At 41.2% G+C, this 14,892-nt stretch overlaps 1 protein-coding gene across 5 annotated transcripts in view; it reads right to left on the bottom strand.

Annotated features, from left to right (window-relative positions):
- The window catches only part of ADAMTSL1 (ADAMTS like 1), a 1,002,857-nt gene that overhangs the window by 170,400 nt on the left and 817,565 nt on the right, over positions 1 to 14,892 (bottom strand). The window lies entirely within an intron of this gene.

Genomic DNA, 14,892 nt, shown 5'->3' with positions numbered 1-14,892 from the left:
AACTTCAGAAAAAAAAAATAATAAGGAAGGCATTCTAGATAAGATATAGGTGAAACATGGAAAGGCTGTGGGCACTATGTATTGAATAGTGGGACTAGAAGAAGCCTTTCTGATCATCTCTCCAGCCCCCTTTCTTAGCAACACTGAAAAAATTGTGCTTGTTTTGCTTTGGCTTTAAAGTGAGAGGTCGTTGGCTCCAACTTCTTTCAAACTTCCATCATAGCATAGAAACGCTTCTGTCCTGTGTATAAACCTCATCACTGCCTGGGACTGGAGAATGTAACACAAGTGAAGGTTGTTAAATAGATCAGGCTTCTTGGGAGAAAACAAGTGGAGAGAACTGCTTATTATCTGGGAGTGAAGGTCAAATAACCACAGATGAGTTGAATGCATAAATTGGCCATTCCAAATGGCCAAGTCTCGAGAAGTACATTTATAGTGAGCTGAGGGCCTATAAAAACATTCCCACTGCATTTCCCTGTTGTTGCAGCCTCCAAAATGGGAATGATAAGGAAAAAGCTCATTTGCTTGGGCTCTGAGTCAGGAGCATTCTTTAATGATCAGTTTTAGAAATGATCTGTTTACAATGTGAGGCAGAAAGATTCTACAAATAGGGCTTAGCCAAGAAAAGCATCACAAGTAGACCCTTCAGTAGCTAGGCCCCCACCTTCCATAGCCAGCTTGAAAATTGGTATAAATTCTTTGGCCTTAATTTTTGTTGTCAGACTGAATAACCAAGGGTGTACTCAATCTCTTCATGCTCCTCTGACCCATAACGGCCTTTCCGGTCCCTATTTCCGCTACCTCCTTCCATCTGCCCTATGTTTAAGATAGATCTGTAGTGAACTACTTTGCTATTCTCAATTCGTGTCCCCCTGGTTTTCCAGCTGTGTCTTAACTCAAGTTGTCACTCCTTGTTTTGTCCTTTCCTTGCCCATCAAAATTTATTCCATTTCTATACATCCAGATTTGATCCATATTTAAAGGGTTGCATTGATACCTGCAGCAGACACTGGTCACTTTCTCAGTTGTATTAGTTATTCTTCCAGTTAAGAGCCCTATGGAGTCTTCACCTCCTAAAGCAAAGTCTATGTCTGAGTTAGTGTTGTATCTCTCATAAGGTTCATACAGCACCTCCTAGATAGTTAATTATTTCCTGATCAATGACCAAATGGAAGGGATCTACCATCACAGTGGGCACTTCATATGCATTGTTATTGATTCAATCCATACCAACATGAGACAGGCTCTACCAGTCTTCCTCATTTTACAGTTGGACAGGAGGCTGACTTGCCCAAATACCCATAGTTAGTGAGTAGTGAATCCAGGATTCAAACTTGGGTGTGTCTGTCTCTAAAGCCATTGTGCTTTCTACTGTACCATGCTCCCTCCAGAAAATACCTTGGAAACCGTCCTATCAATATTCACAAAATTTCAAATAAATAGAAGCTGGGTTGAATTTATTTCTTTTAGATCCTGTATGAATTTCCATGTAGTTGTGTTTAAATTCTTGGCTTGGCCTAATTCCAAGTTTTAAAATGTTGTGGGGTTGTTGATTTTAAAATATAGCCACACCTTCTTTGTTACTCCTCCCTTCTAATGGTGGGGTCTGGAGTAAGGGCTGAACTTAGTGGCTCACTTGTAATAAAGAGAATGAGGCAAAAGTGATGTTATGTGACTTCCAAGGCTAAATCATAAAAAGAATATAGTTTCCATTTGGCTATCTCTCTTTGCTCACTCTGGGGGAAGTCACTTTGCTCACATGACAGTCATCATAAGGACACTCAGGTCTTAAGGAGAGAGTCCACATGCAAAGGAACTGAGGCTGATCACCAATAATCGGCACCAACTTGGCAGTCAGGTGAGGGGATGACCCTGAAGGCAGATATGCTGGACTCAGGCTAACCTCGAAATGACTGCAACCTCAGGAGACTGAGGCAGGGCTGCTTTCCAAGTGCTCCCAACTTCCTCACTCACTATACTGTGAAAGTTAATAAATGCTTTATTTGTTGTGAGCTACTAGGTTTGGGGGAAATTTGTTACGCCTAAAAAGACAATGAATACAAGTAATACTCTGCTCCCAAAATGTGTATATGCTCACCAAAAGACATGCACCAAAATATTCAAATCAGGGCTATTCATACCTCAATGCCCATTAACAATTGAATGGATAAAAAATTATGATATACATACAATACTGTAAAACAGTGGTAGTCAACCTGGTCCCTACCGCCCACTAGTGGGTGTTCCAGCTTTCATGGTGGGCGGTAGCGGAGCATCCAAAGTATAAATAAAAAGATAGATTTAACTATAGTAAGTTGTTTTATAAAGATTTATTCTGCCAAACTTAGCGAAAATCCAACATAAAGTACTTGATAAGTAATTATTATTATATGGTTTAACTTGTTGTAACTCTGCTTTATAAATTTTATAAAGTAAAGTTACTTCCCTACTTTATAAATCACCATTACTGTGGAACTGGTGGGCGGTTAGAAAATTTTACTACTAACAGAGATACAAAAGTGGGCGGTAGGTATAAAAAGGTTGACTACCCTTGCTATAAAACAATGAGAATAAACTTTAACAACAAGCAACATGCACAAATCTCACAAACAAAATTGGGTAAAGAAAGCTGTATGGGCAAAAATTCATACTGTGATTTTATTTATGTATATAAAGCTCAAAACCAAAACTTCGAAGTCAGGACGGTGGTTCTGTTTGGTGGGCAGTAACTAGAGGGGAGACTTCTGGGATGAAATCTCGATTGGGTGCTGCCTCTGGATTCACTTTGTGAAAAAGCACCATGCCACACACATAGGATCTGTGCATACTTCTCTACAAAAATCTACCACCCATGCCCAATGCTAGGACCCTTCTATGTATGTCTCATAAAGTAGATGCCTACCTAGCAAATGCTGTTCCCAGGTTAAAACTTGTCCTACTAGAGGCTCTATACCTGTTTCCCCCCGCCGTACCCCTACCACTGGAAAATTCAGTCACTGGGACCTTGAAGCAGAGGCATTTTGTCAGCCACAAGGCCACTTACACACTGTGCGGAGAAGCTGACCCATGATGAAAGGACCTTACATTTTCAAGGGAAGAGGTCAGCAGAAGCTCTCTGTGGATGCAGCATTTTGCTGATTTTGGGTTAAAATTATTTGTTCTTTTTAAATTTTATTTCCAATTACAGATTACATACAGTATTATTTTGTATTAGTTTCAGGTGTACAGCATAGGTGTTTGAGGATCATATACTTTACAAAGTGTTCCTCCTGATATTTCCAATACCCACCTGGCATCATACATAATTTGGGTTAGAAGTATTTGAATTAACTTAGACTCTCAACCACTTTTCCCATGTAGAGGCTGCAACTGCAAGCCTTGGGCCTCCCTGCAAATTGTGTCTTTGACTGTTTTTGAGAAAGGGACTGCAGGCCAGCAGCAGGGGGTGGGGGTGGGGGGGAGTAGATGGGGTTGGGAAGATTGGCCATGGCTGGCTGCCAGTGGGACACTTAAAGGCCTTCCCTGGGATTCTGGGGCCTGGCTTTCATATAAGCTCAGTGCTGAGGAGGACAGGAGCTCTGGTCTGGGCTTCTGAGTGTGAGGGCATTAATGCTTCTTCCCCCACATTGCCTGGTTGACTTTTTCTCATTTTTTTAAGTGAGAGGAGGGTAGATAGCAAGACAGACTCCCACATTCACCCTGACAGGGATCCACCTGGTAATCCCTGTCTGGGGCCGACACTCAAATCAATTGAATTATTTTTAGTGCCTGAGGCTGATGCTTGTTCCAATATAGCTATCCTTAACACCCTGGGGTGATGCTCAAGCTGTGGGAGGGAAAGAGGGAAAGAAGGGGAAGAGGGAAAGAAGGGGAAGAGGGAGAGAGGGGAAGAGAGAAAGAGGGGGAAGAGGGAAAGAAGGGGAAGAGGGAAAGAGGGGGAAGAGGGAAAGAGGGGGAAGAGGGAGAGAAGGGGGAGAGGGAGAGGAGAGTATCAGATGGTCGCTTCTCTTGTATGCCCTTTCTAGGAATCAAACCCAGGATATCCATATGCTGGGCCAACACTCTATCTACTGAGCCAATAAGCCAGGGCCTACTCATCTTTTACTCTTCATTGAAAATGTTACTTTCACAGGGGGAAGCTTTCTATTGGGAAAAATTCTCCTCTACTATATGGTTCCATTAACACTTCCCCCTTTGGCAATTCTCAACACACTTTATTTTATTTTGTTTTATTTTATTTTACTATGGTAATAACACTTAACACAGGATCTACCCCTTAACAAAAAGTTAAGTATACTTTAATACAGCATGATTGCGTATAGGTATAATGCAGTTCAGCAGATGTCGAGAACTTATTCATCATGTACAACAAAACTTTATGCCTATTGATTAGTAACTTCCCATTTCAGCCATGACCCAGCCCTTGGCAACCACCATGAACCTATGAATTTGACTATTGTAGATACCTCATATAAGCAGAATCATGCGGTATATGTCCTTCTGTGACTGGCTTATTTCACTTAGCATAATGTCCTTAAGGTTTATCTATGTTGTCTTCACTGCAAATTTACTTTGTATTTAAGGCTGACTACTATTCCAGTGTATGTATACACCACATTTCCTTTCTCCATTCGTCTGTCCATGGTCATTCTGGTTGTTTCCACACCTTTGCTATTGTGCTTTAGGAAACATGAGTGCTCATATCTCTGCAAGGTCCTGACTTCAATTTTTTTTTTTTGGATAAATATTTAGAATTGGGATTGCTGGATAATATGGTAGCTCTAGTTTTAATTTTCTGAGGGCCCTCCTGAGAAACCATACTGTTTTTCATAGTGGCTGCCCCATCTTGCATTCCTAACAACAGTGAGCAAGGATTCCAATTTCTCCACACCCTTGCCAACACTTGTGATCCTTTGTGTTTTTATTTTTTGATAATAGCCATCCTGACAAGTTTGAGATGATATCTCATTGTGGTTTTGAGTTGTACTTCTCTGATGAGTAGTGATATTAAGTACTTTTTATATAGCTGCTGGGTATTTTTATATCTTCACTGAAGAAATGTCTATTCAAGTCTTTAATCCATTTTAAAATTGAATTTTTAGGTTTTTATTTTTATTTTTTGCTACTAAGTTGTAAGAGTTCCTTATATATTTTGGAGATTAACCCCTTACCGATAGATTGTTTGCTTTTTTATTGTTGATTGTTTCCGTTGCTGTGCTCAATGTACTTCTAATCTATTACCTTGATGACAGCATGGGGCTATGTCTCTTCTGGTTTACTTGTTAAGGGTTGATATGTACCCTATAAAAAGATACATTGGAATTCTGATCCCGAGTACTTCAAAATGTGACCTTATTTGGAAGTAGGGTGTTGGGCAAAGAAGTTTGTAAAGTGTGTTAAGATTTGCTTGCTTGTATTTTGCATTGGCGTGGGGCAGCGTCATGTGTGCGGTCTGTGGAAGAATGCGAGTACTTGCCCTCAGGGAGGCAGATTGCAAATTGCAAATTGCCTGCCTCCATGGGGAGGGGCTATAGTTTGTTATTGTTTGCCAGAGAAGGGGTATTTTTGGCCAGCCTATTTGGTGGGCCTGTGAGTCCAGGGAGTCCAGAAAATGATTCTGGTGAGTCCAGAGTGCTGAGGGGCTTGGGAGCCCTGAGAGGAAGGGAAGCAGTTTTCCCTGCCTGTTTGCTCATTCACCAGTACAGGACTTTAATAAACAAAATGGCCCACCATTCTCTGGCTCCACAGTTCCTTCACCATCTGCCAATGTGAACCTGCATGGCCACAACCTCTGGCCTTACATAGGGTCATGCAGATGTAATCACTTAAGATGTGGTCATACTAGAGTAGGGTGGCTCCTTAATCTAATATGACTGTTGTCCTCTAAGATGGAAGGGAAACACCAGGGAGAATGTCATGTAATGATAGAGACAAAGACTGCTGTGATGCATGTATAAGCCAAGGAATGCCAAGGATTGCCAGCAAACACCAGAAGCTAGAAGGGATGAGGAAGGATTCTTCCTCACAGGTTTCATAGGGAGCATGGTCCTGATTATACTTGGATTTTGAGCTTGATTTTTGCCTCCAGAATTATGAAAGAATAAACTGTGTTGTTTTATATTTTAAAATTTTTTTTTGTATTTTCCAAAGTTAGAAGTGGGGAGGTAGTCAGACAGACTCCTGCATGCACCCAATTGGGGTCCACCTGGCATGCCCACCAGGGGGCAATGCTCTGCCCATCTGGGGTGTTGCTTTGTTGCAATTGGAGCCATTCTAGCACCTGAGGTGGAGGCCATGGAGCCATCCTCAGCTCCCAGGCCAACTTTGTTCCAATGGAGCCTTGGTTGTGGGAGGGGAAGAGAGAGACAGAGAGGAAGGAGAAGAGGAAGGGTGGAGAAGCAGATGGGCACTTCTGTGTGCCCTGACCGGGAGCCAAACCTTGGACTTCCACACACCGGGCCGACACTCGACCGCTGAGCCAACTGGCCAGGGTAATTGTGTTGTTTTAAACCATCCCATTTGTGGTGCTTTGTCACATCAGCCCTAGGAAACCTCATACCACTGTACTCAGTGTTGAGTGTGGAGCCTGGCTCACAGCACATGCTCAGTGAGTATGAGGTGACTCAGACTGAGGGAAGCCCCAGTGGGCTGTGTGGGTTCCTTTGGATTAGTTCATAGGCTGGCCAACCATTTCAGCTGTGTTCACTAAAGAACTGCCACCACCAATTTTAAAGATCCCAAAGCTCTGACCCCACAGAATTTTCTTCAGTGTGGTGTACACTATTTGGTGATAACAGTGGACCAGAATTGACATAATGCCTTTATAGGTCACATCCCAAATGATGTGAATATTTACACATTTTACCAAAACAACACTAGCCTGTTGGATTTTGGTATTTCTCCCCACTCAGAACTCAGTAGGGGTATTATACAATTTATGCCTTAGTAATCCTAACATATTACCAAAAATATAAAAAGTTCTGAATTCCAAAACACATGTGCCACAATGATTTTGGCTAAAGAATTGTGACCTGCATAAAGAAGATGGTAAACATGATCCATCGCTACGGTTTCCTTCGGCTTCTAAGCTTCAGGTGTTTAGCTTCATGGTTGGGCCCTTGGCCAAAATGTTAGGGAGATTCTGATTCCCTCAGAATTCTCTGTCTCTACTGATTTCTTTCTTCTCAGTTCTTTTTCTCCACATTCCTGTCCCTTCTGTCAAAACCTGCATTCAGGGAAGGCTCTGAGAGCTGACAGTTGACAGCTGTGGCTGATGCCGTAGCTTCAGGCTGGACCTTGCCCAGGTCTTGAATGACTGACTCCTGATCAGCAGCAGGCAGGAGACACAGGGTCACCTCCCACCTCCTGAGGCTGGAATTAGTCTTCCTGCCCCTGGCCCAGCATCAGGTATATTGACTTGGCGTGTCTTCAAAAGTGGATTTTAGGTTTTAGCCTTGGTTTCCCAATTCCCCAATGGTGCTATTAAGATTGTTATTCTGTCACTCTGTCCAGATCTGGCCAGCCCCTGGCTTGGGCTGGGAAAAGACACACAGCCATGAGCTATAAGCCATAAGGCATAATGTGACAGCAACCTGGCTGACATCACATATTAGTGCTACTAACAACAGTAATTCTATCATTTACACAGAGTTTACAATGAGCCAGATACTTTGCTAGTGGCTTTGACTGTGCATTGTCTTCTATTATCCTCTCGACACTCCTATGAGGTAGATAATAATATGATTTGCATTTTAACAACAAGGTGCTGAGGCCTGGAGAAATTAAATAGTTAATTAGCCATGGCCTGAAAGGCCTCCAGCCAATGCTCACTCAGATGCCAATGCCACTTGCATCACAGGCAAGTCTACCCAAGACTTGGACACATGGGGGCTGAGAATGGGGCTGCTCCCCCATTAGCACAGAGGACAGCACTGTGAATTCATAAGTCCCAGCTCTGCAACCCTGAGTTCCAGCAGGGCTAAGCTCACTCAAGATGTGGGATACATATCTGCACAAACCCTATGAAGGAGTTACTAATGTTCCCCCATTTTACAGCGTGACATAATAGAGTCTCTCAGAAGCCAAGTAACTTGTCCAAATCACACAGCTTGTAAACAAGAGAATCAGTATTCAAACTCAGGTGGTCTGGCTCCCACATGCCTAATGATATTATTCTGTTTCTTAGGGTCAGGATGATAAACACAGCAGTACAAAGTAGATCTGGTGCTTACAACTTCAGATAATGACAAATGACAAAATGACAGATCTATTCCTAAATAATAGAAACAAACACACTGATGCCACCCAGGGTTACAAATACACTTGGAGTTATTTCAGTAAAGTAGCAGCGGTCCTTGCCAGTCCAATGGGCAAAGGCAGAGTGTGTTCCCCCCAAGGCAGGTTTGTTTTTTGTAAAGGTGGCCATTAAAGATAATGTGGTCAATCAAGACTCATGGTGGTTGGCGCTTCTTAGCAGCTTGTGTTTGTATTAGCTACACACAAAGAGGAATTTTGCCTTCCTTTGGCTGAAGGCTTATTATGTGAGTTACCAAGGTTTTTCTCCCCTACTCTTTTGTTCTTTCTCTTTCTTTTTCTTTTCTTTCTTTTTTTTCCTTTCTTTTTCTCTCTCTCTCTTTCCCTACCTCCCTCCCTCTTTCTTTTCTTCTCTTCTCTTTTTTCTTTTTCCTTCCTTCCTTCCTTCCTTCCTTCCTTCCTTCCTTCCTTCCTTCCTTCCTTCCTTCCTTCCTTCCTTCCTTTCCTTTCCTTTCCTTTCCTTTCCTTTCCTTTCCTTTCCTTTCCTTTCCTTTCCTTTCCTTTCCTCCTCCCTCCCTCTTTCTTCTCTTTCTTTCTTTCTTTCATTTTTTTTTCCAAGTTGAGAGGAGGGGAGATAGAGCAATAGACTCCCACATGCGCCCTGACCAGGATCCACATGGCAACCCTCATCTGGGGCTGATGCTCTGCCCATTTGGGGCCAGGCTTGCAACCGAGCTATGTTTAGCACCTGAGGCAGAGGCTCTACAGAGCCATCCTCAGTGCCTGGTGCTGATATTTTCAAACCCAATTGAGCTATGGCTGTGGGAGGGGAAGAGAGAGAGAGAGAGAGAGAGAGAGAGAGAGAGAGAGAGAGAGAGAGAGAGAAGTGGAAGGGAAGGGATGGAGAAGCAGATGGTCACTTCTCCTGTGTGCCCTGACTGGGAATAGAACCTGGGACATCCACATGCCGGGCTGATATTCTACCACTGAGCCAACCAGCCAGGGCTCCCATACTTTTTCCAAGAAGGTAATGGCCTGTTGTCTCCAGTAACTCATTACTTTTTGCTAGTAAAATGCCTGTAACTTCTAAAGGCAGACTCTCCCTACCCTGAGCTATTTATTATGCTCTGACATCCTCCTCTTACCTTGGTTTTTGCAGCAAAGTAGGGTTTGTTTCTTTATTCAAAAATGTAAAATGTAGTTTTTGTTGGGAGGCAAAACACCATTGTAAATTTCAGTTACTTGTTAGAAGTATTCTTTAGAAACTTGTGTGTAATCCTCCAACTTGGCATTTTTGTCCAACATTTTTATTCAGTGATTTTTTTCAGGTCCCCCAAAGATATCTATTTCCTTTAGAATGCCTCTGAGGTCAGGAGGGAGACAGCAATCAGGCAATGATGAATCAGACACAGTGGAGCGCAGCCAGCTCTGGAAAGCCTAATCTAAGGCAGGGCATCTGTGGCACTGACTAGCATCCTGTCCCACTCTAAGGTGTTTGGACTATTACTAGTAGCTCCCAATTTCTCTCTACACCTCCTACTTTCTAATTTATCCACAGCCTGAAACTTCTGGTCATTTTACTTCCTCTGATTACAAACTGCCATTGGAGTGCAAGCTGAGTTTTCAGGAGGGTGGGGCCAGTGTGTTCCAGCCATCTCAGTGCACCCACTGAGGGCTGAGGAGCACTGAATGGCTGCAGCTGAATTTTCTAAGTTGCTTTTCCTCCCTCCTTCTTCCTTTCTCTTTTCCCTTTGTGTGGAATAAAGGTTAGCTTGGGTCTTGATGGGGAATATGGTCCTTGGCACGAGACAAGTCTCAGCAATGGGCCAGCGTGGCTGGAAATCACCCATTCAGGGAGGATTGGACAAATACATAAATATTGTCAAAAAGTAGAATTGGATTGGTAGAAAACAGTGTGAACTTGTGGTATTTTATATAAGTTTTAGGTGTATAGCCTAGTGGTTGGACAATTATATAATTACAAAATGATTCCCTAAGAAATCTAGTACCCATCTGGCACCATATAGCTACTGCTCACAAAAATTAGGGGATATTTCAAAATGAATATGAAGTGATAAAAAAAGAAGCATTTGATTTTTTTTTATTAAACGTCAGAAAAGCAAACAAGTGAAAGAAAGTTATTTGATTATGCAAATGAGAGGTAAAACCAACTTTTACTTCATTGGTAAAAATGCACTATGAAATGGCTAAAAGTACTAGAGTATCTGCACATTCCCTGATCCCCTAATTTTTGTAAGCAGTGTAGTTATTACAATATTGACTATATTCCTCATGCAGTATTTTCCAGCCCTGTGACTATTTTGTAACTACCAATTTGTTCTTAATTTTTTTTTTATTTTATTTATTGGTTTTAGAGAGAGGCGAGAGAGACAGAAGGGGGGAGGAGCAGGAAGCATCAACTCAAGTAATTGCTTCATTAATGTGCCTTGACCTTGCAAGTCCAGGGTTTCAAACCGGTGACCTCAACATTCCAGGTCGACACTTTAATCACTGCATTACCACAGGCCAGGCTAATGTGTACTTCTTAATCCCTTCACCTTTTTCACTCAGCCCCTCAAACCCTCTCCTATCTACCAACCATCAGCCTGTTCCCTGTACTAGGAGTCTTTCCATTTTGTTTGTTCATTTGCTTTGTTCTTTAGATTCCACATGTAAGTGAAATCATGTGGTATTTGTCTTTCTGTCTGACTTATTTCACTTAGCATAATACTCTCTAGGTTCATCATACTGTTGCAATGATAAGATTTCATTCTTTTTTATGTCCAAGTAATATTATATTGTGTGTATGTACCACATCTTCTTCATCTGAATGTCTACTGGTGGGAACTTAGATTGCTTTCATATCTTGGCTATTGTAAATAACACTGCAGTGAATATAGGCATGCATATACCTTTCCAAATTAGTGTCTGGATTCCTTCAAATATATTCTCAGATGTGGAATTGCTTGGTCATAAGGTAGTTTTATTTTTAATTTTTTGAAGGATCTCCACACTGTTTTACACTGTGGCTGCACCAATCTGCATTTCCATCAACAGTGCACAAAGTTTCCCTTTCTCCACATCCTTACCAACACTTGTTGTTTGTTGATTTATGGATTACAGTCATTTTAACCAGTGTGAGGTTATAGCTCATTGTGGTTTTAATTTGCATTTCTCTGTGAACTCATGGTTTTTAATAGGCAAGGTACCTAGAGAGACATAGTTATACTAACAGATATAATGAGTGTATACAAATAAACATATATGTATAAATATTTCCTTACTCTTTCTGCTGAGAGGCCGAGAAGCAGTGATATCCTACTAATACCAAGTGTATCAAGTGCCCAGGTCTTGAATTCTAAATACCATTCTTCACTAAGGAACCAGTTCCAGTAGAAATGGTGCTAGCAGGGGCCAGGAAAATGAAAAATGAGCTTGGAACATCATGTACCAATTAACTAGGAAGAGCTCAAAAAATAATGAGGTATATGTCAAAAGAAACACAAGAGCTAGTTTAAAGGGGCTCTCACTGGCCACGTCTGGAACAATTTGATAGTAATGGATTTTAGCTCTTTGATAAAAATACAAATAAATAAGTGAATAAATAAATACAATAAATAAGTGAATAAATCAATACATAATGAAATATAAGAGAAGGCTCTGCTCAATTGTAGCAGGCCTATTAATAATCTAGAAGAAATGGTAGAATTTAGAAAGTCACCATTTGTTGTACAGATGATGCATTGTAGAATCGGGCACCTGAAACCTGTATAATTATGTTAACTAGTGTCACCTCAATAAAATTTTTTAAAAAGTCACTATTTGTCAACCACATTAAAAAAATTGATTCAGGGGGACTGAAAAGATGGCAGCGGAGTAGGCAGACGCACAGACACCCAGCTCTCACCACCAAACTGGAATACAAATCAATTTAGGAAAAATCAGCATGAAAAACCAACTCTGAACTACAAGAACAGCTCTCAAAAACCAAGGAGCAAAGAAGAAGCCACAACAAACCTGATAGGGAGCACCTGAATCTCCCCTGCTTACAGGAACGGAGGGGTGGGGTGAGGCTGAGAGCCCAGAGGGGATCTCACACAAGGGAAAAGAGCATAAACTACTGCTCACAGCCACTTGCCTGGCGACCAGAGAGCAAGGTGTGTTGAAAAGACCAGCTTATCTCCCAAATGGATAGGAAAGAGAGAGGGACAGACTGTGAGGGGCTAAGGACTGAAGGAGACGACCTAAAAAAGCTGACTCATCTGTGCTGGAGGCAGCCATAGCTGGGGGAGGGACTGAACCTTTCACAAAACAGAGCTGAATTGCTTCTGGATCAGAGATCTCTGGACATCTATCCAGCTCCAATCAGTGCAACAAGACACAGCTGAAAACAAGAAGTGGAGAGGAGGGGCAGTAACTCAGGTCTCCATGGAGATCTGAGATACACCTCCCCCTACTGAAGCTGAGAAAACACCCTGCCCCCAGAGAGATTAATTGGCTAAAGAGGCCTTCAGAGTCTCAGATTACACCCACCGCATACCTGGATACAGTTTCAAGGAAGCCCCCTGCTGAGATCAGTAAAAAGACTATCACCTGTTAAGAAAACAAACAAATCAAGACTTCAAAGCTGCCCAAATCCAAAAGTGGATTACAGATAACAGCTGATACCAACCAAAGAAGACCTAGAAATAACTGAAAACTGGAGGCAGACAACACCAAGCCTAGACTCAACCAATTCTACAAATAAAAAACCCAAAAACAGACAATGAGAAGGCAAAGAAGTGCAATCCAAATGAAACCACAAGAGACAACTTCAGGAGTTGAACTGAGTGATATGGAAATAATCAAACTTCCAGATGCAGAGTTCAAAATAATGATTGTAAGGATGCTTAGGGACCTTAGAACAACAATGGATGGTCATTATGAACATCTAAATAAAGAAATAGCAAGTATAAAAAAGAATCAGTTGGAGATGACAAATACAATATCAGAAATAAAGACCACAATGGAAGGAATTAAAAACAGGATAGATAGAGCTGAGGATCGAATCAGCGAGTTGGAGGACAACTGGAATGAAGGCATGAAAGCAGAGAAGAAAAGAGGAAAGAGACTCAAAAAGTCAGAGGAAACCCTTAGAGAGCTCTGTGACAACATGAAGAGAAATAATATCCACATCATAGGGGTTCCTGAAGAAGAAGAAAAAGAACAAGGGATAGAGACTCTGTTCAATCATGTCATAGCTGAAAACTTCCCTAAATTAATGCAAGAGAAACTCTCACAAGTCCAAGAAGCACAGAGGACTCCATTAAAGAGAAACCCAAAGAAACCTACACCAAAACACATCATAATTAAAATACCAAAGCTAAGCGATAAGGAGAAAATATTAAAAGCTGCAAGAGAAAAAAAAATTATCTCCTACAAAGGAGCCCCCATAAGGATGACATCTGACTTCTCAACAGAAACACTTGAGGCCAGAAGAAAATGGCAAGAAATATTCAAAGTAATGCAGAACAAGAACCTACAACCAAGACTACTTTTTTTTTTTTTTTTTAAGAGAAGGAGATATCTTTTTTTTTAAATATTTTATTTATTGATTTTTTAGAGAGAGAGGAGTGAGAGAGAGAGACAGAGAGAGAGAGAGAAGGGGGAGGAGCAGGAAGCATCAACTCCCATATGTGCCTTGACCAGGCAAGCCCAAGGTTTCGAACCGGCGACCTCAGTGTTCCAGGTCGACGCTTTATCTCACTGCGAGACCACAGGTCAGGCCAACCAAGACTACTTTATCCAGCAAGGCTATCATTTAAAATCGAAGGAGAAATAAAAAGCTTCTCAGACAAAAAACAACTCAAGGTATTCATTACAACCAAACCAATGCTGCAGGAAATGTTAAGGGGCCTGTTGTAAACAGATCAAAGTGGGAAAAGAATATAGCAAAAAAGGAATACACCTTTAAAGAAGAAAATGGCAATAAACAACTACATATCAATAATAACCTTAAACGCAAATGAATTAAATGATCCAGTCAAAAGACATAGGGTAGCTGTGTAGATAAGAAAAGAGGACCCATACATATGCTGTCTACAAGAGACACACCTTAGAACAAAAGATACACATAGATTGAAGGTAAAAGGATGGAAAAAAACATTTCATGCAAATGGAAATGAAAAAAAAAGCTGGGGTAGCAATACTTATATCAGACAAATTGGACTTTAAAACAAAGGATATAGTAAGAGATAATAAAGGCCACTACATAATGAAAAAGGGAGTAATCCAACAGGAAGATATAACTATTATAAATATCTATGCACCTAATATAGGAGCACCCAAATATATAAAGCAGACTTTGATGGATTTAAAGGGCAAGATCAACAGCAATACTATAATAGTAGGGGATTTCAATACCCCACTAACATCACTAGATAGATCCTCAAGAAAGAAAATTAACAAAGAAACAGCAGACTTAAAGGACATACTAGATCAACTCGATTTAATAGATATCTTCAGAACCTTTCACCCTAAAGCAGCAGAATATACATTCTTTTCAAGTACTCATGGTACATTCTCTAGGATAGACCATATGTTAGGGCACAAAAGTGCTCTCAACAAATTTAAGAAGACTGAAATCATATCAAGCAC

Source organism: Saccopteryx leptura, chromosome 2 (assembly GCF_036850995.1).
Source record: "Saccopteryx leptura isolate mSacLep1 chromosome 2, mSacLep1_pri_phased_curated, whole genome shotgun sequence".
Lineage (NCBI taxonomy): Eukaryota > Metazoa > Chordata > Mammalia > Chiroptera > Emballonuridae > Saccopteryx > Saccopteryx leptura.
The sequence above is the reverse complement of the archived record's forward strand: the minus strand, read 5'-3'. Positions and strand labels throughout refer to the sequence as shown.